Genomic DNA, 22354 nt, shown 5'->3' on the forward strand with positions numbered 1-22354 from the left:
TCCACGACAACATTTACATCAACCCTGGATTTGAAGAACCAAGTACGAACTGAGGAATAAAGGACAGTATCAAATGAAAACATTTACACCTATAGTGAAGTGAAAATGCTTTCAAAGCAGGGAGAATGATAGTGGAGCCCTGGAAAAAGTTAAAGATAGAATCTAAAATGTTAGGCTTTGTGCTTTCCCAGATCAACTGCACCTGCGTAAGCAGTATGAAAAATTATATAATTGTTAGACTTGATGATTGTTTAGTAATTAAATATAATTATTATATAACTATAAGAAGAATAATGAGAAACTATGTTGGAAATTCAGAGAGGGGCTAAATTTATGTATACAATAGAACAATATAAGTTTAATAATTAACATGAAAGGTATGTAATGATAGAGTGTAAAAACATGATCATTTTGGATGTATGGTCGGAATCAGATTTGGGTAATACCCCGATTCCCAGAGCTCTTTAATAAAAAGCACCGCATATAATCCCTGTGATTATGTGTTTTTGAATGCTTACACAAGGAGAAAACTTTTGTATGGAAAAATGGGGAGGGAAGGAGATTGGAAAATACGTGGTTTGGGTGGTGTTCAGCACGTTTGAGGCATGGACTTGCGAGTCCTTGTATGATCACGTATTTGATTGCCGCCCGCAGGGTTTTGAGGAAATCGAGTATGCCGAGATGTGGAGGTACGCTTGTATGAGTTTATACCCAGTATGAACCCTCCGACACGCGGCAAAGAGGGGAAAGGAATGGGAACCCTTTGACAATCTTCCACCTCTCTACCTTGTTCCTCTGCCCCAGCCCGGACTGGCTTAGGCACCACCCATGCCTGCATTGCCTCTAGAGGCAGCAATCCCACTGGGTCAGGTCTCGGCACTGCCGCTCCCACCGGGGCCAGCTGCAGCGCCTCTCCTCCATGTGAACAAGCGGCGGCACCTCCGCTCCCATGTGAGCAACCGCTGCCGCCAACCCTTCCCAAAACAGGTAACCATCCCCAAAACCAGCTCTCCCCTGGCCCATCAAACGAGGCAGTGAACGAGGAGGGCAACCATGGGAGACAGTGGGGATGAGGAAGAGAAGCCTGGCTTCTTCCCTTTACGGAGGTGCCGACGGCTCCTGGAGTGATCGGCTTCATACATGTGCCAATTGATACCAGAGATGTGAGAATGTTCAAGAAAGAGATGGGAAAATTAATGGATGATCCTTTGGGGGTGGTGGAAAGGCTAGATGAATTTCTAGGGACCAGCACCTACACCTATGAGGATCTCCAAGTGATCCTGAGATCGCTGTTCAACAATTAGGAGAGGGACATGATCAGACAAGCCGCGATCATAGATTGGGAAAAGAGAAACACCACTGGGGAAAGCGGGAATGAGAGATGGCCAAACCAGAAACCATTCTGGAATGCCCAGATGGAGAAGGGGAGGCAGAAAATGATAAATTTGAGAAATATGATAATTCAGGGTATCAGGGAAGCCGTACCCAAGGGACAGAACATGAGCAAGGTACTCAGGGAGTGCCAGGGGAAAGGTGAAACTCCCATGGAATGGTTGGAGAGGCTCTGCAAGTGTTTGAGAATGTATTCAGGGACGGATCCCGATTCTCCAATCGGGGCGGTTTTGCTAAAAACTCAGTTTGTGGCAAAATCCTGGGAAGGCATTCTGAAAAAGCTAGATAAGACAGATGGTTGGCAGGACAAGGGGTTGCAGGAACTGCTTCGGGAAGCCCAAAAAGTCTACATGAGATGAGACAAAGAGAAACAGAAGATTCAAGCTAAGATATTGGTAGCTGCGGTAAGGGAAGCACAAAAACAGGAGCAGGACAGAGAAACGGCAAAGAAGGCGCAGGCAAAGAAGCAGAACTCTTCCCAAGGGAAAGGATCAAATGATCAGAGGAGAGATTTTGAGTGCTATTACTGTAAGCAAAAGGGACACATCCGAAGGAATTGTCCCAACAAAGCCAAGGACCAGGCAATGTTTCAGGAAGATTAGGGGTGCCAGGGGCTTTTCAGTTTGGGGTCCAGAACACCGAGGGAGCCCTTGATAAAATTAAAAGTAGGACCCCACAGGCAGGAGATGTGGTTTATGGTAGACTCAGGGACAGAACAGACAGCTGTGCAGCAGCTGCTGCAGGGGTGCTCCCTGAGCGACAATTCCATGATGGTAATCGGGACAAAAGGGGAACTCTTTGAGGTCCCAATCATAAAAGATGTAGAAATAGAAATGGAGAACAAAAAACATACAGGAAACATATTATTGATATGGGATACGGTATTCAATTTGCTGGGGCGAGACATGATGGTTGCCCTAGAAATCAGCTTCGCAGTGGAGAATTCCCAGCTCAGGGTGAGGATGTATAAACTCACTGTCCAGGATGAGGAGAAAATAGATCCAAAGTTTTGGTATGTCCACGGGGAAGCTGGGAGGTTGGACATAGAGCCAATCCACGTTGAAACTGAGAGACCAGAGGACCCTTTCAGTTGTTTGTGGACGTGAGCAGTCACACATCACATGGGGTGCTTACACAGGACTGGGCAGGGGTCAGGAAACCAGTAGGTTACTTGTCGAGGCTTTTGGACCTGGTCAGCAGAGGCTGGTCCACCTGCTTGCAGGCGATAGTCACCGCAGCATTGCTGGTAGAGGAAGATAAGAAGGCCACCTTCGGCGCACCATTGGTAGTATTTGTACCACATAATGTGCAGGGCATACTATAGCAGAAGGCAGATAAATGGCTCACTGATGTAAGGTTGTTGAAGTATGAGGCCATTTTGATTCACTCACAGGATTTGGAATTGCGGACAATGACTGCGCAGAACTCTGTGCAGTTTTTGTTTGGGGAAGCTTCAGAGGAGCTTGTTCACAGTTGCGTGGAGGTGGTTGAATTACAAACAAAGATCAGATAGGATTTAGAAGAGGAAGAGCTAGATGAAGGAGAAAAATGGTTTGTGGATGGATCAAGCAGGGTGGTTGATGGGTAAAGGAGATCAGGATACGCAGTCATGGATGGACAAATGGGAAAAGCGATTGAAGCAGGTCCCCTGAGTGCCAGTTGGTCAGCACAGGCTTGTGAACGGTATGCAGTTCTGAGAGCCTTGGAAGGACTGAAGGGGAAGAAGGGAACAGTTTTTACAGACTCTAGGTATGCCTCTGGGGTGATTCACACATTTGGGAAAATCTAGGAAGAAAGGGGGTTGGTCAACACATGGGGCAAAGGACTGATGCATGGACAACTGATCCGGCAAATTTTGGAAGCAGTAAGGGGGCCAGAGGAAATTTCAGTTTTCCAAGTGAAAGGACACCAGGCAGGGATGCAGTTCCGAACACAGGAAACAATTTGGCAGACCAGGAAGCCAAGACCGCAGCACTGATGATGGTAAGTACCCTGGAGATGGAAGGGTTCAAGGTCCCAGACAACCCTCCTCAACCCTCCCAAAATGAGATTGAAAGCTATGAGAAGATTGGGGGGAAACTGGAGGAAGGAAAGTGGAATTTACGAGATGGGAGAGAACTAGTCTCTAAATGTTTTACCAGAAGGATTTTGAGGAAACTGCACCAGCGAACACACTGAGGGGCAGAGACCCTGGCAGAATAATTTTTGAAATTTTTCAGGTGCAGGGAAGTTTATGAATTGGCCAAACAAGAGGTACAAGGATGCCTGATTTACCAGAAATTAACAAGACTAAGGCCATCCTCGGGAGTCACCCCATCACGTATCGATGATTTGAAAGGATTCAAGTCAATTTCACTGAATTCCCCAAAGTGAGGATGTTCAAATTTGTGCTTGTAATCGTGGACAAATTGACCCATTGGGTGGAAGCTTTCCCCAGTCCACAGACAATGGCTCAGACAGTGTCCAGGAAATTGCTGGAGGAAATTGTGCCCTGATATGAGGTGGTGAATTACATTTATTAGGACCAAGGAACTCATTTTACGTCAAAAATTACTAAGCAGATGGCAGAGGCGCTAGGCATTCGGTGGGAATACCACACTCCGTGGCATCCCCAGAGCGCAGGATAGGTGGAAAGCATGAATCAGATCTTGAAAGCACAGTTGTGTAAATTAATTTTAGAAACTCGGATGTCCTGGCCAAAATGCCTACCTTTAGCCTTGCTTATTATCAGGAAAATGCCTCATTCAGAGATGGGGCTCTCACCCTTCGAGATGCTATATGAAATGCCATATAAACATGGGATGCCAGTGGGACACCCCAGACTTGAGGACAGCCAGATTCAACCGTATTTGGTTGTGATACACAAAAACTTCCAGGAACTAAGAAAACAAGGGATAGTATCTCAGAGTGCTCCTCTGGGATTTGCTATCCACAAAATTCAACCGGATGACAGAGTGCTTGTGAAAGTGTGGAAAGCTGTACCCCTCTCTCCTCACTGGGAAAGTCCTTTCCTTGTGCTCCTGACAACAGACACAGCCATTTGGACGGCGGAGAAAGGCTGGACACACGTGTCTAGGGTGAAGAAAGTCGAACACCAGGAGGAAGCGCCCAAGTGGAGGGTCACTTCTTCCCCAGGCAACTTGAAACTCAAACTCCAACTCCAACCAACGGCGAGCGGATAGGTTGTATACTGTCTGACTGTGTATGCTATCCATTTGTACATTTCAAGTGCGAATATTGTCAGGAGGTGTTTGTAGTACACTGTAGAAGGGGACAGAGGCCGAAGGGGTTGTGCACTCAGTGTCTGAAGAAGGAGCTTGAGCTGACTGACCAAATCCTAACCCTAGCCACAAGCCTAGGAATCATTGAATTAGATTTACAGGAGTGGTTTCAGATTTTTCAGAACAGAGTGCATGGAAAGCTTAGATCAAAGGCAGAGGTTCTGGATGTGGAGTGCTGGAAATCAATCAAGGTACCGTGCAGCTCAGATGCTGTCAAGGTTTCACGGTGAGGCGCCTTTAAAAGGAGGTATGCGGCTAGGTCAGAGAATGTGCTCCCCGAAGAATACTCCTGCTGCCACGAAGATGGTCTTCCTCGCCGCTGGTGGCACCCCAGGGGGAGGAGGGAAGGGCAGAGGAGTACGCCTGGTGGGAATCCTGATTGGCCTGAGCCTAGTCGTATGCGGGATGCAGAGTCTGCACACTGAGGTCACAATGAGAGGTGGAAACGAGAGCTCCGCAGATGAGTGTGGAAGTTGCACTCAGGTGGTCCGAGTTGAGCAAGGGGATGGGAAACCCTCAGCATACCAAGCCCCGGAGGAGTGCATCAAGGAGCCTGGCAGGTACTGTTGGAGAAACGGCATGAGGGTCAAATTATGTAAATTGGACAGAGGGATTTGGTGTATCGATCCCAAGGCAGGGTCAAGGAACAGGCAGTCAGACAAGCACAAACATCAGATACGGAGAAGGAATTGTTTATAGAAATCAGGCTGGGAACTGCTTTTGGAACTGCTTCACAACTACCTGTTACTTTTCTCTCAATTGCATGGCTTCATGGCCTTTTTCTTTAAGCCATGCTTGAACTAAACTCCCGACAATAAGTGACCAAGTTGAGCCCTCCAAAAAGGATGTGTCTGTACAGACCCATCCATGCCCAGAGTGTTTGTGCTTATCGGTGATTTCAGGGAGTCTTGTGGAGGAGATCTGCCTGCGGTGTGAACAAGTGAATGACCTCCTTTCACTGGTGGCTGAGCTTAGGGAGGAAGTTGAAAGGTTAAGGAGTATCAGGGAAAGTGAAAGGGAAATAGACTGGTGGAGTTCAGCCCTACCATCTTTAAGGGAGGCTTCTGACCAAGAGACTGAGGACTTATATGCCTGCCCCTCTCAGGCAATAGAAGGGCACCTGGTAGATGAAGAGGAGTGGAAATGGGTCCCCATTCGGGGAGGTTATAACAAAAAGTCCTCCCCATCCCCATCATCCAACCAGGTACCACTTCAGAATAGATATGAGGTCCTAGATCTAGAAACCCAACTAGAAGATTTAGGAGAAAATGAGAAAATTGTCTGCCCAGTGAACCCCCCAGTTATGATTCATCTGCAAGACGGATCACTACCTCTAACATCAAGAAAAAAAGAAGGGTAATCGTAATAGGTGATTCCCTCCTGAAGGGAACTGAGGGCCCCATATGTCGACCAGACCCATCCCACAGGGAAGTCTGTTGCCTCCCTGGGGCCCGGGTGCAAAATATCACTGAGAGATTTCCTGGGCTGATTCAGTCCTCTGATTATTACCCACTGCTGATACTCCAGGCTGGCAGTGATGAGATTGATAAAAGAAGTGTCAAGGCAATTAGAAAGGACTTCAGGGTACTGGGTCAGGTAGTTGATAGGGCAGGAGCACAGGTAGTGTTATGCTCAGTCCCTTTGGTGGTGGAGGAAAATGATGAAAGAAACAGGAGAATCCGCATCATCAACAAGTGGCTTAAGGGTTGGTGTCGTTGGCAAAATTTTGGATTCTTTGATCATGGTGAAACTTTTACAGCATCTTCTCTGCTGGAACAGGATGAGGTACACCTCTCTGTTAAGGGCAAAAGGTTTTTAGCTCATGAACTGGCAGACCTCATTGAGAGGGCTTTAAACTAGGTTTGAAGGGGGAAGTGGAAGAAGCTGAGCTAACTGGAAGCAGGCCCAAGGGTTGCAAGGCTAAGTTAGGGCTGAAGTCAGTAGCCCAGCTGAGGTGTGTGTATACCAATGCACGCAGTTTGGGCAACAAACAAGAAGAGCTGGAGGCCATGGTGCAACTGCAGAGCTATGATGTAGTTGCCATCACTGAAACATGGTGGGATGACTCGCATAACTGGAGTACTGCACTGGATGGATACCAGCTCTTCAGAAGAGACAGGAAAGGAAGAAAAGGTGGAGGGGTGGCCCTTTATATTAAGCAGACTTTCGATGCCATGGAAATTGAAACTAAGGCAGATGGAGTTGAATGTCTATATGTAAGAATTAAGGGGAAGGCCAACAAGGCTGACACCCTACTGGGAGTCTGTTATCATCCACCCAACCAGGAAGAAGGGGTAGATGACTTATTCTATAAGCAGCTAGGTAATGTTTCAAGATCATCAGCCCTTGTTCTTGTAGGTGACTTCAACCTACCAGACATCTGCTGGGAACTCAATACAGCAATAAAGAGGCAGTCCAGGAAATTCTTAGAATGTATGGAGGACAACTTTTTGTCGCAGCTGGTGAGTGAACCCACCAGGGGAGGAACTATGTTAGATCTGCTGTTTGCAAATAGAGATGGGCTGGTGGGAGATGTAGTGGTTGGAGGTCGCTTGGGGCAGAGTCATCATGAAACAATAGAGTTCTCAATATTTGGTGAAGTCAGGAAGAGCACCAGTAAAACTCTTGCATTGGACTTCCGGAGGGCAGACTTTGGCCTGTTCAGGAGACTTATTCAGAGTGTCCCTTGGGAAGCAGCCCTTAAAAACAAAGGAGTTCAGGAAGGGTGGGCATGCCTCAAAACAGAGATCTTGAGGGCACAGGAACAGACCATCCCTGTGTGCCGAAAGATCAGTCAACGGGGTAAACGTCCAGCCTGGCTGGGCAGGAAGGTTTTGGAGGAACTCAAGAATAAAAAGAGGATGTATCAGAGTTGGAAGGAGGGTCAGGTCTCTAAGGAAATATTCAAGAAGGCTGCTAGAGCATGCAGAAAAAAAATCAAGGAGGCCAAAGCTCAATTTGAACTTAGAATGGTGACTTCTGAAAAGGATAATAAAAAATGTTTTTATAAACACAATAATGCTAGAAGGAAGGGTAAGACCAGCCTTTGTTCTTTATTGGACAAGAGAGGGAACTTAGTATCTGCAGATGAGGAGAAGGCAGAAGTGCTTAATGCCTACTTTGCCGCAGTTTTTAGTGGGAAGATGACTTGCCCTCAAGACACCTGCCTGCCTGGGCTGGTTGGTGGTGTCAGGGAGCAGAATGGTCCCCACATTATCCAAGAGGAGGCTGTCATAGAACTACTGAAATGCTTGGATGTTCATAAATCTATGGGACCAGACGGGATCCACCCCAGGGTAATGAGAGAGCTGGCAAATGAGCTTGCAAAGCCACTCTCCATCATTTACCAACAGTCCATGCTAACTGGTGAGGTTCCGGATGACTGGAAGCTGGCCAATGTGATACCCATTCACAAAAAGGTGCAAAGGAGGATCCTGGTAATTATAGACCAGTCAGCCTGACCTCAGTACCTGGCAAAATAATGGATCAGTTAATATTAAGTGCCATCACATAGAATTTACAGGATGGCCAGGGTATCAGACCCAGTCAGCATGGGTTTAGGAGGGGTAGATCATGTTTAACCAACCTGGTCACCTTTTATGACCAGGTAACCCGCCTAGTGGATGCAGGGAATGCTGTAGGTGCTGTTTATTTGGATTTCAGCAAGGCCTTTGACACTGTCTCCCACAGCATACTCCTAGACAAGCTGGCAGGCCATGGCTTGGACAGGAACACTCTGCTGAGTTAGAAACTAGCTGCATGGCCGGGCCCAGAGAGTGGTGGTGAATGGTGCTGCATCCAGCTGGCGGCCAGTCACGAGTGGTGTCCCTCAGGGGTCTGTGCTGGGGCCAGTTCTGTTTAATATTTTTATTGATGACATGGATGAGGGTTTAGAGTCTTTCATTAGCAAATTTGCAGATGACACTAAGCTGGGAATGGGTGTTGAACTGTTAGAGGGACAGAGGGCTTTGCAGAGGGACTTGGAACGGTTGGATGGATGGGCAGAATCTAATGGGATGAAGTTCAATAAGTCCGTGTGCTGAGTCCTGCACTTTGGCCACAATAACCCCCCTACAATGTTCCAAGCTGGGGACGGTGTGGCTGGACAGTGCTCAGGTGGAAAGGGACGTGGGGGTGCTGGTGACAGTCGGCTGAACACGAGCCAGCAGTGTGCCCAGGTGGCCAAGAAGGCCAATGGCATCCTGGCCAGTATCAGGAATGATGTGGCCAGCAGGAGCAGGGAGGTCATTCTTCCCCTGTACTCAGCACTGGTGAGGCCTCACCTGGAGTATTGCGTCCAGTTCTGGGCCCCTCAGTTTAGGAGGAACATTGAGATGCTTGAGCGAGTCCAAAGGAGAGCAATGAGGCTGGTGAGGGGCTTGGAACACAAGCCATATGAAGAGCGACTGAGGGAGCTGGGGTTGTTCAGCCTGGAGAAAAGGAGACTCAGAAGTGACCTTATCACTCTCTTCCTGAAGGGTGGCTGTGGTGAGCTGCGGGTCGGTCTCTTTCTCCGGGCAACAACAGACAGAACAAGAGGACACAGTCTCAAGTTGCACCAAGGGAGATACAGGCTAGAATTAAGGAGGAAGTATTTTACAGAAAGAGTGGTCAAATACTGGAATCATCTACCCAGGGAGGTGGTGGAGTCACCATCCATCGATGCGTTTAAAAAGACTGGATGTGGCACTTGGTGCCATGATCAAGTTGAGGTATTAGAACATGGGTTGGACTCGATGATCTTAAAGGTCTCTTCCAACCTAGAAATTCTGTGATTCTGTGATTCTGTTCTATTAGACTGATTAATTCCGTGGTACGGGGTATGCAGATAGCAATAGTACCCATGGACCCAGAGTTGGCTTCTGGAAACAACACATCCAAGATCATGAGCTTGGGAGAGAGAAAGGGTGCAAGCAACGCTGCCGAATTCTTGGCAAAATTTGAAAAACAGGTCAAAACTAGTTTGAACAATAATACTGGTTATCAGGGAATCCCACAAGGAGAACATGGAATAAGGATCTAATAAAGTTTTTCTCTTTGTAGGAGACACTTAAAGGTGGAGGGTAGAAGTAGAGAATCAAAGAATGTATTTTATAAAGATTGTGAAATCCAAATGTGTCTCTGACCACACACAGCCTTAGAGAGGATGCCTATTCAGATTCTAAGGATTCCCAGACAGGGCTAAGATAACGATCAACACTTTAGCGTAAAAATACACGCTTCCAGAAGATGATCACTGGTATCTCGAGTCCTCAGAAACTGCCTAAGAGCAATCATCGTCCTGCAAATAACATCAATCAAGATAGCCACGCCAAGAACATACATGTGAATACATGACTTCCTCAAACGCAATCAACGCTGGCGATCAACCAGGACACGGCCTTTATCCAGCTCTGCACAGTGAAAGACCCAAACTATGAATGTGAAGAGCTGCAAAAGAAATTAGGACTCCTTCGCCTCGGGCAAATAAACTGTGTAAAATCTCATCGCTGGAAGTGACTCTCATGAACGGGGGGATCTGATGTGATAGAGGTCGGATCCAGAGGTTTACCCAGCACCGATCCCGGGCTCAACGCTGTCTCTTTGGCTGTGATGGTTTTGAGGATCGTATTTTGGGCACATAAAGATAAAAAAAATATTTTTGCATTTTTGATAATCTGGCTTTCGATTGATCATTTATAGCAGGGCTGATCCCCTTGGTCCCTGCTCCCTCCTGGCAATGGCAAGAGCCGGCTGGGATGGCCCTTGAGGGGAGCTCTCCTCGGCTCATCGCACCTCCAGCTTCTGACCGTGGCTCTGTTCTTCTCTCTTGCAGCCCTGGAATGCCTGAGGGAGGACACCAGCAGTGCCGTGTCATAGCTGGCATTTGGAACACTGCATGTCCTCCGGCCAATAACATGTGGGCAATATTCCATCTTCCAGAGACTGCAAGATCAGCTGCGCAGGGAATGGGAGACTCGGCTTTGTCTGTCGGGGCTTTGCTGGCTGCTCTGCAGGAGATCTGCAGAGAGCTGATCTGAGAGGCACTCTTTGCTGGGACCACATGAGCAAGGGGGAGTTTTCCTTTTCTTTAAGATTTTTCTTTTCTTCTTTCCCATTTTTTATCTCTATTATAAATAAATAAATTTTAGAATGTGTTATGATACACAGACTGCCAGGAGCATTCCTTTGCTACCTGGGGTCTGCAGGGCAAGAGGCAGGAAAGGGTGAAAAAGGAACATTGTGCACAGCAGCACAGCAGGCTGAGGGGTGATGAGGCCCTAAAGGGGGAAAAGGATGCTTGTGCTCAGCAAGCTGCCCAGGCGTGCAGTGTTGCAAGGAAAATGGCCAGAAGCCCCTTGGCCTTTGGTGATTCTGCTGAAGCCTTTGTGCTGGTGACAGAGTGGGTAGGCAGGGGCCAGGGCCGCAGGGATCCCTGCCAGAGCGGTGCCTGGAGATGGCCACAAGCCCTGTGCCAGGCAGGAAGCGCCATCCATGTCCTCCTGCCCGTGTGCTGCTGGCTGCAGTGCTGAGGGCTCCCAGGTGCCTCTGGATGGGGCTGCTCTGCAGCTGCTGTGGGGCTGCGGCGCTGCTGCCGGGCAGCTTGGCCGGGCTGGGGCAGAGCCTGAGGGGATGGGGCCAGGAAGGGACAAGGGGCTGGGAAACCCTGACAGGACATGGCAGTGGGAAGGCACGAGGGGGATGTGTGAGGGAATGGGTGGCTGTAACGTTGGCTGGGGGAGAGTGGGTTGGAGAAGGACAGAGCACTGACCCCGATGCTCACATGGCAAACAGAGAGTGTTTATTCTCAAGCTCTTCCTTCTAAAGGGCCTTTGAAAAACCCAGTCTGGATATTTTCATTGCTCTGATCCCTATGCCTTGTTAGATTCTGGCCAGTAAAATGCTGCAGCCCTGGGAGAGATGTGACTGGGCGAGGCCCCTGGCAGTAAACCAGGGCTGGTACATTCACACAGCATGAGCCAGCCTGCACTGTGACACACGGCCACAGAGTACAAGGCACAGCTCCGGGTGCTGCCCAGGAACCTCAGCTCTGGGAGCACTGTCTGCCCCAAGCTCCAGGGGCTGCAGTGGGAACCTGGCTGGGCTCTGCCCTGGGGCCATCCTGCAGGGACAGCTGGGAACAGGGAGCATTTCCTTGCCACAAATAGCCAAGCCAGGGCTGCAGGGCAGCTGCTCCAGCCTGGACTGCACTGTTGTGTGCTGTGCTCTGGGACTGGGGCTCCCCGCACAGGGAACTGGACTGGTGTGCCACAGGAGACTGAGAAGCTTCAGCTTCAGCCTAACTGAGGGGAGTACATGGGCTGGGAAGAGTGGGGAGGCTCAAGGGGATTCACAAAGCTCATCCTGCTGCAAGGATGAGGAAAAAGGAGTGGGAGCTCAGCAGTGAGGAGAGCTGAGGGCTGGAGAGTGGCTCTGAATGACACTAAAATCCCACTGGACCTCTGAGACATTACTGCTCCTCAGCCAGTGACAGGATGAGTCCCTAAGCCTGGGGCTCAGCCTTCCTTGGGGTGAGGGGCATCAAGGAAGGCAACAGTGTGATGGAGACTGCAATGGGCTGGGAACTCACTGCAGGAAAAGAGGGAGCAGTTGGGAAGTAAAAGGCAGCTGGGAGGTAGAGAACAGTTCAAAGAAGGGCTGAGCTACAGCTTCAGCAAGCTGAAAAATGTCATTTGGGGTCATCCCAGATTCATTTCAGAAGTTATTGAACAAGTTTATTTTTTGGGGGGTGTCATGTTTTACCTTGGAGGTGTACACTCTGCACACTTGAGCTGTGCTGTGCCAAAATGCTCAAGCAAGTCTGTGATGCAGGTCACACGATTTCTTCTTTGGCTGGCCTGGTGCTGAGCTCCAGCAGAGCCCTGGCAGAGCCCAGAGCAGCCTCAGCACCTGAAGAGCCTGGCTGCAAGCACAGAAAGCAGAAACCGCCCGTCAGCTGAAGGCTCCTGTGCCCTTGTCCCAGCTGCCCGTGGTGCCCAGGCCATGCTGGCTGTGCTCAGAGCGGTGCCCAGAGCTGCCCATGCCTTCTTCCTTTGGCACAGAGCAGGAGGGCAGGACATGTGCCCAGCCTGCAGCCAGCCAGGGCACATCCACCTCCTCAGCAGCTGGCCAGAGCAGGATGCTCCTGTGCTCGCTGCCAGCTCCCAAAAGCTCTGATCCCACCATGTCAAGCAAACGGGGACCCACCTCACACCATCCCCCGCTGGAAGAAAAGCTGGTCCCAAACCATGGCCTCAGCCTTCTAAGGGCACAGCCCATCCACACCACAGCTGCTCCCAAGCACTTCCTGATCAAGGCTGGAGCCCACTTAGAATGATTCCCCTACAAAAACAAATGAACGAATTATTGAAAATAGATTACAGACAAAAAGGGGAAACAAGAAGAAAGGTAAAAACTCTTATCTCTGCCAGGGCCTTGAGGAAGGCCCAACCCCTGCATGCCAGGGAAAAACCCACCCACAGGTAAGGGAAGCCCACACTTTCTCCCTTCCCCCCTGCACTGCCCCCCAAAATCACGGTGATCCCAAAGCAAACAAGGGCAGTGGAGCAGCCCAAGCCCTTCCTTGCCTGCACAGCAAAGCAGCTGTGCACAGGTTCTGGAGTCCCACCTCTGCTCCCACCATGGGGGTTTTTTGTGTCGGGCTGGCTGCCCCAGCCCCAGCCCGGGGCATGGGGGGTGCTGGGGGCTGTTGGCAGGGCCAGGAGCCCACTCCCATTTCGTACCCACCCCAGCCCATCCTCCCAGCCCTGCCAAAAGCAGCTGGGCAGCCGACTGAAGGATCTGCTGCATCCACCCCAGCAAAGGGGAAACCTTTGGTTCCCAACCGGGCTGTGCAATGCCCAAATCTGGGAGCATCCCCCTGTGTGTGGACTCATCTACAAATTCCCTGTGGAGCCTGGCTTTGAAGAAGGTGCCAGAACCCAAGTCCATCATCTTCAGCTGGCCAGTGGCCAGGTCCAGGAAGAGGTTGTCATCCTTGATGTCATACTCACTGTCCCCAGCAGCAGCAGCCCCACCTGGTACAGCTTCTCCAGGGGCTGCTTCTCCTTCCCTGGGGGCAGATCAGGCTCTCAGGGCTCTGCCCAGGGCCCCAGCTGTCAGGGAACCAGGACAAGCAAAACCAGCTCAGATGGCAGCCACCAGTGCTGGGCAGAGCAGCTCAGCTCCAGCACAAGGGCTGTGTGTTCCCATCTGATGAGCCCTGGGCAGTGGCACAGGCAGGACAAAAAAGTCTGGGTTCCTTTGCTCGTTATCACCAAGACATGTGTGCACCTGTAAATTGCCAGGGCCCTGCATCACAGTGTGCCTGTGGCTCTCTCCCTTCTTCTACGGCAGATAAATATCCTGCATCCAAAGATGACAGAATAGATCCTCTAATGAGGGCCTTTCCAAGTCCAGCATGGATAAACACTGCCTGATCAGATCTTGGCACTCTGGGCAGAGAAACCAGAAACCACTGGGCAGTTGGAGAAGGCTCCTGTTGGCTTTGTCCCACTATTCCCATGCCCAGGCCATGCTGGATGTGCTCAAAGCTCGGCCTGAACTTTCCCATCAACTCCCTGTTTTGGAGGAGAGCAGGACATGTGCCACCTCCTCAGCAGCTGCCAGTGCAGGATGCTCACGAGCCCACTGCTGTCTCCCAGCACTGGGATTCCCCCCGTGCCCAGAGATGAGGATCCACCTTGAGAGAGCCCTTGTGGCCATGAGAGCTGATGGTCCCAGCTGATGTTCTGGCCCCTCCTGAAAGGGTGCTCCCCGCAGAGCATCTGGTGCAGCAGGATGCCCAGGGACCAGATGGTAGCTGGCTTGCCATAGTACCGGCCAAAGTGGCTCCATTCTGGGGGGCTGTATGACCGTGTTCCTATGGAATACAGATGGAGTTCATCAGGGGGATGCTGCTGCTCCCAGAGCCTGGCCCCAGCATCTCAGGGCATGTGGGGGCTGCCCCAGTGGCACACAGGGTGACCCACTGCCCTCTCACCAGCACCTGGGACTTGTGTAAAGACTTGGGGTTGGGAAAGAAGCCACTGGTGATGGAAGAGGAAAGTGGAAACCATGGCAAGGCCTGACCATGACAAGGAGGAACCCACTCAGTGCTGGGAAAAACCATGCCTTCATCCTCCCTATCTGCATTGCAGCAAAAAACATTATGAACCCAAAACAAACCAGGTGAGTGAAGCAGTCCAAGCCCTTTCTCACCTGCACACAAAACCGGCTGGGGCACATGTTCTGCCCCTGCCTCTCTGCTACCCCCACCAACGGGTGTTTTTGTTGGGCTGCCTGCCCCAGCCCCAGTTCTGGGCACAGTGGTGGGCAAAGGCTGCCACCACAGCTGGAAGATGGCTCCCCACTCAGCCCTGCTCAAAAGCACTCAGCTGAAATCTCAGTGCCATGAAGGGCAGCAAAAGGGGGAATCCCCACTGCCACACCCAGCTTGGGCTGTGAGATATTGGGCCATGAGATGCCGGGACAGGGAGCACACCCCTGCATGGGCTCACCTGCAAAGTGAGTGTAGGCTGTGTCTTGCAGGTAGATGCCACAGCCAAAGTCGATCAATTTTGCCTGGCTGGTGTCCAGGTCAAGCAGGATGTTCTCTGGTTTGATGTCGCGGTGCAGGACCCCGCAGCTGGTGCAGTGCCACACGGCCTCCAGCACCTGGCGGAACAGCTCCCGCGCCACCTCCTCGGGCAGGAACCGCCGTGCCCGAATGAAATGCTGCAGGTCCTGAGAGCGCTCTGGGTGCTCCAGCACCATCACGATGTTGTTGGGGATCTCAAGCCACTCCAGCAGCTGGACCACACCAGGGAAGCCAGTGGACACCTTGGCCAGCAGCACAATCTCCAGGGGTGCGCTGGTGCCGTCGGGCTGCGGGAGGAGCACGATGCCGTCAGTGGGGCTGATGCTGTGCCGGGGCTCGGGGAGCCCTCATCCAGCCCGGGATGCTCTGCGCCCTGCGCTGGCCCCACGCCCGCTCTCCCCGGGGTGTCCTGGCAGCTTCCACCCTGCCGGATCTCGGCTCATCCCCGGCCGGCAGCCCCGGCTTCTGCTGCTGGTCCCGCTCACTCACCAGCTCGCCCCAGTGCCGTACGCGGTTCTGTGGCACCCTTTTGATGGCCACCTGCAAGCCAAGGGCAGTAGCGGGGTGAGCTCACCGCCCGCCCTGCTCAGCCCCATCCTCCCTCCGCCTCCTCCGCCTGCACCCGCCGCTGGCCACCGCTCACCGGGGCGCCCTCCGAGAGCTGCGTGGCCGCGAAGACGCTGCCGAAGCCGCCGCGCCCCAGCAGCAAGCCCAGCCTGTCCTGCTCCTTCAGGCCCTGCTGCGTCTTCCCTGCGGGCGGGACGCGGCTGTCAGCGCTCGGCCCGGGGCCAGCAACGGCCCCCGAGCGCCCCTCACCCGCCCCGGGCCGGCCATGCCCAGGCGTTCGCTCCCGGGAACGCGGCACGGGAGGCTCGGGGCCGGCGACCGCGCTGCCGAGCGGCGGAGCTTGGGCCGGGGAAGCGGCAGCGGAGGCGGCGGGAGCGGCGGCGCCGCGTGTGTGCTCCGCGGGCCCCGGGAGGAGCCGGGGCCGGGTTCGGGGCTGGGCTCAGGCCAGGCGGAGGCAAAGGAAGGCGATGCCGCCCCAGCACCAGGCACTGATGCCCGCCCAGCAGCGCCACCGCAGGCACGGCCAGAGCTGGCCCGAGGCGAGACCACGGAGGGGCGGCCGGGGCTGGGCACCGGGCAGCCCTGCCCGGGGTCAGGGGTGGGCCGGGGGTATGGCCCAGCCAGGCATGGGGAGAGAGAGACTGGGAGAGGAGGGGACACCAGGAAAGGGAGAGTGGGAGAGGGTGCGGGACTGTGGGAGAGGGAGAGGAGAAGCGTGAGGGAGTCGACAAAGGCGCTTCTTTCGTTTTTTTTTGCTGTTTTTGCTGCTTTCCCTGCCGATGCTGCTGCTGCTGCTGCCGTTGCAACTGAAGCCCTGGGGCCGTTTGTCCCCGTGTCTGTTTGTCCGTAGCCTGCTTGCTCCTGCGCTGAGCCCGCACTCCCTGGGGGCCGCCCCTGAGCCTGTCCAAACATGGGAACTTTGCTGTGTTCAGCCAAGACCCAGAGTCTGGACTCCTGCACAGTGGCACAGGAATCCCCTCGGTCACTGCTGTGCATTTTCCCTGCTGAGGGTCAAACATTATTGGAGCCCGTTCACTGAATTCAAAATTTTTACCTGACCCATGCACTGCATTTACCTGAACAGCATTGCTTTCCATAAAAAAACAAAAAACAAAAACCAAAAAAACAAAAAACAAAAAAAAACCAGGGAAAGGCAAACTGTGCATAGCTCATGGTATTTTAGTGTCTAAAACATGCCAAGTCATGGATCTTAGAGGTGAGATCCATTTGGAATTAATAGGATGGAGAAGTAGTGCTAAGGGGAGCACTACTACAAATAGAGTTAAACATCTCAGATTGTTTCTTTCTGTTTTCATTTCATTTCCTAAAATCTGTTTCAGTTCTTCCAGAATCTTGTCCACAGTCCTGTTTGCTCTTTCTAAGAACCTTTCCTGGAGAATGAGGTACGCTTCTGTCACAAGATGTGCCACCAACTGCAGCTGCCTTTGGCTTTCCGCACCATGTATGCAGCACAACTCTTGCAGCAAAGCAGGACAAATGTTTGAAGAACTTCACAGCTTTTTCTTTTTTTTTTCATTGTGGGCTGGGCATTTGTGCCATTGGTAAGGTTTTCATTGTTACTATTCTACCCAAAGAAAACATGAGGGGCTATCAGGAATTGTTAGGGAGTGCAAGCCTGACTGAATGCAGAGAAAGAATCTCCAGAGCCTGCAGCCAGAAATGGAGAGCTGTGGGATAATCATTCCAACACCCCCATGGACATCTTGAAAGTGATGTAGAAGATGAAAATGGGCTGACAGAATTTGTTTCAGTGTTCAGTTCAGATGTTTCTACATCTCATGCTTTGATATAAATCAAGAGTACAGTCGGTTCATGAAAGGCACCAGAAAAAGCTGGATCTCTCAGGAGATGACTGAAAGAATCTGAAAAGGAGAAATGCAGGGAATGACTTAGTGAGCTTTGCCTGTACAAAGGATCATTTTTCCTAATAATTTCCAATCCATTTCCTCTGCTTTTGTCCTTCCTAACAAGTCCATTTTCATCCCAGATTCCGCATGAAATGGGAACCCTGAGCTCTGTTCCTGTGCAGGGAGGCTGAGGCTGAAGAAGGAGCCTGAGCCCTCTCTGGGGCAGCCTCCTCCCAGCTGGAATTTGTGCTGTGCTGGGAGAGGAGGAGGAGGGGGAGAGCGCTGGTGCTGTGTGGCAGGAGCAGGAGGTTTGGGCCGTAGGACATTCCGTCTGCGCCACTGCCCCGCAATGGGCGGCCGTGCCCGGGGCTGTGGGCCTGGGCCCGTGTGCGCTGAGCTCCCGACACTGCGGGAGCTCCCCGGGCTGGGCTCAGCTTCCCACTGGGACTGGGCAGCAGGCTGGGCTCCAGCTGGGATCAGCAGCAGCTGGAAATACCTCTGCACATCTCCATTTGCTGCTGCTGCTTGGAAGAAGCGATGGAGAGAGTCAAGAGGTTCTGTGTTCTCTTTCTCCTGGTGGATTTTTTCATTTGATTTGACTCTCAAGAGGCAATTTCTGTGATGGCCTCTGTCAGTTGATTCTATTTCAGCAGTGGCAACAGGGCTGTGTTTGAGCACTGCAAATGTTGCCTGTGTGGCTTTAATTCTCCTTGACTTTGTGCTCAGGGATTTGTGAGCATTTCAAGATCTGCTAATCCTGATGCCTGGGACCAAAAGCCTGACTTCAGCTATTGCTGGCCGCGGGCTATGTACAAATCACCAACAGGAGGAGACTGCTGAGGAACGTGTATCGAGCTGTTTATTTTCCAGCATCAGTCTCATTGCATGGTTATGACAATGGGAAGATGCCAGCACCTCGTGTCCTTGGCAGCAGACAAAGAACTTAATGTTACAACTTAGTTGAAAAGTTTTTTGACCAATCACAAAAAGAAAAAGCATATTGACAGTAGTTCTATCCAACCACTGTAAGCACAGGTTCCTTTGGTTAAAACAATGGTTGCTTGTTTTGTATACAATATCTGCTTGTGAGCCTTTAAACACAATGCACAGATCTCCATTATTAAGCTTAGAACTTCCTAATATCTCTGTGGCTTAGGGATTTATTCTAGACAAGCGTTAATACACCAACCATTGTTCTATTTGTCCTTACTTTCTACTTCTAATATAACTTTTCTGCTAACAAATCTTATGGCTACCGCTTAGCTCTAATCACAGTTCTGCTGTCTCTGAGGCCCGCCTTTTGCAGGTTTCCCAAAACCCTCTGATTTTAAGGATTCCCACATTCATCATCATGAAAGTGCTCAGAGTAGAGCTGATCAAAAAAGGCAATTGCAGTTTTACAGATAAATTTAAAGTGGCAAGCAGAATAGTGGCAAGAGCAGCCAGGATCTCCAATTCACAAGGCAAAGGCAGCAGCAGCCTCCTGCCATCAGCTCAGGGTGAGTAAAACAGTGCTGAAAACAGTGCTGGAACCTGATCCTTTCTTCCTCTGAGGGCTGGCTCGGGGCAGCACAGTCGGGCCCTGAGCAGTCTGGGCTGTGTGTGGGTGCTGGTTGGTCTGCTCCAGAATTGAGCTGGAAAAAGCCCTTGGCAGCCGAGGCAGGAGCAGGCGGGAAGGGGCCGGCGCTGCTGCTGCTCCTGGCCGGGAGCCCCGGCTGGGCCGGGCCGGCGCCCCCTGTGCTGCGGCTGCTGCTGCTGCCAGAGCCGGGCGGGACTCGGGGACAGGGAATGGACACGGGGGGACAGCAAAGGCCTGGCGGCTGCAGGGATGGTGGCTCTGGGGCCGGGGCCAGCACAGAGCTTCAGCCCGCAGTTAACCCCGAGGGAAACGCTGGGGAAAGGCTCCATTTCAGCCTTTCTGCACTCGTTGCTGTGAAGGGACTGAAATGAATGGAGAACAATCAGGGCCCGACCCCTTCTCCTTTGGGAGGAGCCCCAGGCCTGGGGCTGTGAGGGGCCATGAGGGGCTGTGAGGGGCTGTGATGGAATTGTGAGGGGTCCTGAGGGGCCAGGAGGAGTTTTTAGGGGCCATGAGATTCTCTGAGGGGCCATGAAGGGCTGTTGGGGACCTTGGGGGAAGAAGGTCTCTGAGAGGCTTTGGGAGGCCAGGCACCTAATGGAAAAAAGGATCCATTATGACACTGTGGAACCAAGGAGACTGTTTTTTACAGCATAGAAACTTATGGAGTCAAAAGTCCATTGTGACTTTCTGGGGCCTCATGGAACCATGGAGACCATTATGACACTTCAGGACTCACTGGAACCAAGGGCGGCCATTGTGACACTGCAGAGCCTCATTTAACCAAGGGCTCATTGTAGCACAGCAGGGCATTATGGAATCAAGGGGATCATAGTGGGGCTCCATGACACCATGGGGACATTCTGACTCTGTGAAACCAAGGAAACCATTGTGACACTACAGGGCTCGTGGAACTAGGAACTCATGTAACAGTGAGGAGCCCAATGGAATCAATGGGCCATTCCGTACATCAGGGCTTCATGGAGGCAAGGTGCCCTGGTGACACTGTGGGGCCTCATGGAATCCTGGAGACCATTATGGCACTTTGAGGCCTTGTTGAATCAAGGGGCTCTGCAGGGCCTTGTGGAACCAAGGAGCTCTTTGTGACACTGCAGAGCCTCATGGCAGCAAGGAGCCAGTGTGACACAGCCACACCCTCAGGAACCAAGGGTCCACTGTGATCGTGGGTAGCCCTAAGGAACCAAGGGGCCATTGTGCCATTGCGCTGTTCCATGAAACCAAGGAAAGCATTTTGACACTGCAAGGCCTCATGGAAGCAAGGGGCCATTGTGCCACTGAACAGCGAAGGAGACCATTGTGGTATTGCTGGCCCTTATGGAAACAAAGATCTGTTGTGATACTACAGGGTCTCATGGAACCAAGTGGACATTGTGATGCTGCAGGGCCCCAGGGATCCAAGAAAATGGAAAAATTCTGATTGGCTTGGCTTGATTGGTCCAGCTGACCTTGTCATGTTGAGAGTTGCTTCTCATCTAGCCCTGGAGTTCTGTGCTTTCCTTCTTGTGGGAAAGAACTCTCCTTATCCAAGGGTTTATGGCTGAAATTGGGATTTTACCTCCATATTTGATTAAGTCCAAAGATTGTCCCACATGTAACCTGCCAGAACAGATAGCTCATGATGGCTTGAGCATTTTGGGGGCCACCTCTCATCTGCCTTCAAAACACTGGGGGGCCAAGCTTTTCTTTCCATGGAAAAAGCATCTTTCAAGTCTAGGTGTCCAAAACCAAAATTGGGAATCTGCCTCCAAAATTCCCTATATCCAAGGACAGCTCTCAGACAAAAGCTGTCAGGACTGTCTAGGTTCCCTTGGCTTCCTAAGGGCCAGCACTCACCTACCTGTGAAACACTGGGGCTCTGTACTTCCCTTCCTATGGAAAAGAACTGTCCTTCTCATCCAGGTGGCCATGGACAAAACTGGGATTTGGCCTCCCAAATTCCCTCCATCCAAGGATTGCTCCTAGACAAAGGTAGCCAAGACAAACAGGTCTGGCTGGCCTTGGCCTCCTTGGGGCTGCCTCTAATCAGCCTTTGAAATACTGGGGCTCTGCCCTTTCCTTCCTGTAGAGAAGAACTGTCATTCTGGTCCAGGCACCCATGGCTGAAATGGAATTCCATCTCCAAAATTTCCCAAATATCCAAAGTTTGCTTTCAGACAAAAGCTGCAAGAACAGACACGTCTGGCTGGAAAGCCCAGATTAGGAACAAAGAGAAAGGAATTTCCCTCCCAGAGCAGGGCTATGGCACAACACATTCACCAGAAGGAGTCTATGTTAGCCCCAGGCTTTTTGTGGGCAGGCAGAGGCAGGCAGGAGGCAGAGCTGTCAGCAAAGGAAGGGGCCAGCCAGGTGGGGCAGCCGGGGGATGCTGACAGCCTGCAGGGACAGAGGCGCAGGGCAGGAACACCGTGGGACAGCCTGGGCTGCACAGGGCACAGGGATGGGCAGCAGCTGCAAGACAGCCCTGCCAGAGCCAACTTGGGCAGCACTTTGGCCATGGCTGCTGGGCCTGGATCTGAGGCAGGAGCAGGAGACAAGTGACCCTTGCAGGGTTGAGGCCTCATTGCCTCCTTGTCCCTGCTCAGCAGCCTGGCAGGGCCCACCCCATGCTCCTGCCCTTGCCATTGCACATCCCCACATGCCAGTGCCCATCCCAGGAAGAGCCCTGAGCAAGAAGGGAGGGACAGGATCTGCCTGGCCAGGGGCTGGGGCTCAGGCCTTGGCCCTTTGCATTCCTCAAACACATCCAGGTGTGCTCAGCACCAGAGACATCTTGGCCTTGTTTATCCCCAGCTGTCATCACTGCCTCCAATGTTCTGCTCTGACTGGAACCTGGGGACACTTTCTCAGTCATGTCCCTCTGTGGGACCCATTAAAACTTCAAGAAAATTTGGAGTTTAAATTTAATTTTGATTTCTTGAGAAGTTGTTGAAGACCTCTCAGGGACTGAGTCTGATGTAAACAACAGCAAAGCCCCAGGAGGCTCATTAAGGTCCTTGTGCTGTGTCTGTGCTGCTGAGCTTTAAAGGAGCAGCTCTTCCCAGGACAAGCTCCTCTCCCAGTCCAGCAG

General features: G+C 51.8%; 1 pseudogene; it reads right to left on the minus strand.

Annotated features, from left to right (window-relative positions):
- Positions 1-14000: 14000 nt before the first annotated feature.
- LOC131559698 (serine/threonine-protein kinase pim-1-like) lies at positions 14001-16447 on the minus strand (annotated as a pseudogene).
- Positions 16448-22354: the final 5907 nt, after the last annotated feature.

The sequence above is a fragment of the Ammospiza caudacuta genome, chromosome 7 (genome assembly GCF_027887145.1).
Source record: "Ammospiza caudacuta isolate bAmmCau1 chromosome 7, bAmmCau1.pri, whole genome shotgun sequence".
NCBI classification, from domain to species: Eukaryota; Metazoa; Chordata; class Aves; order Passeriformes; family Passerellidae; genus Ammospiza; species Ammospiza caudacuta.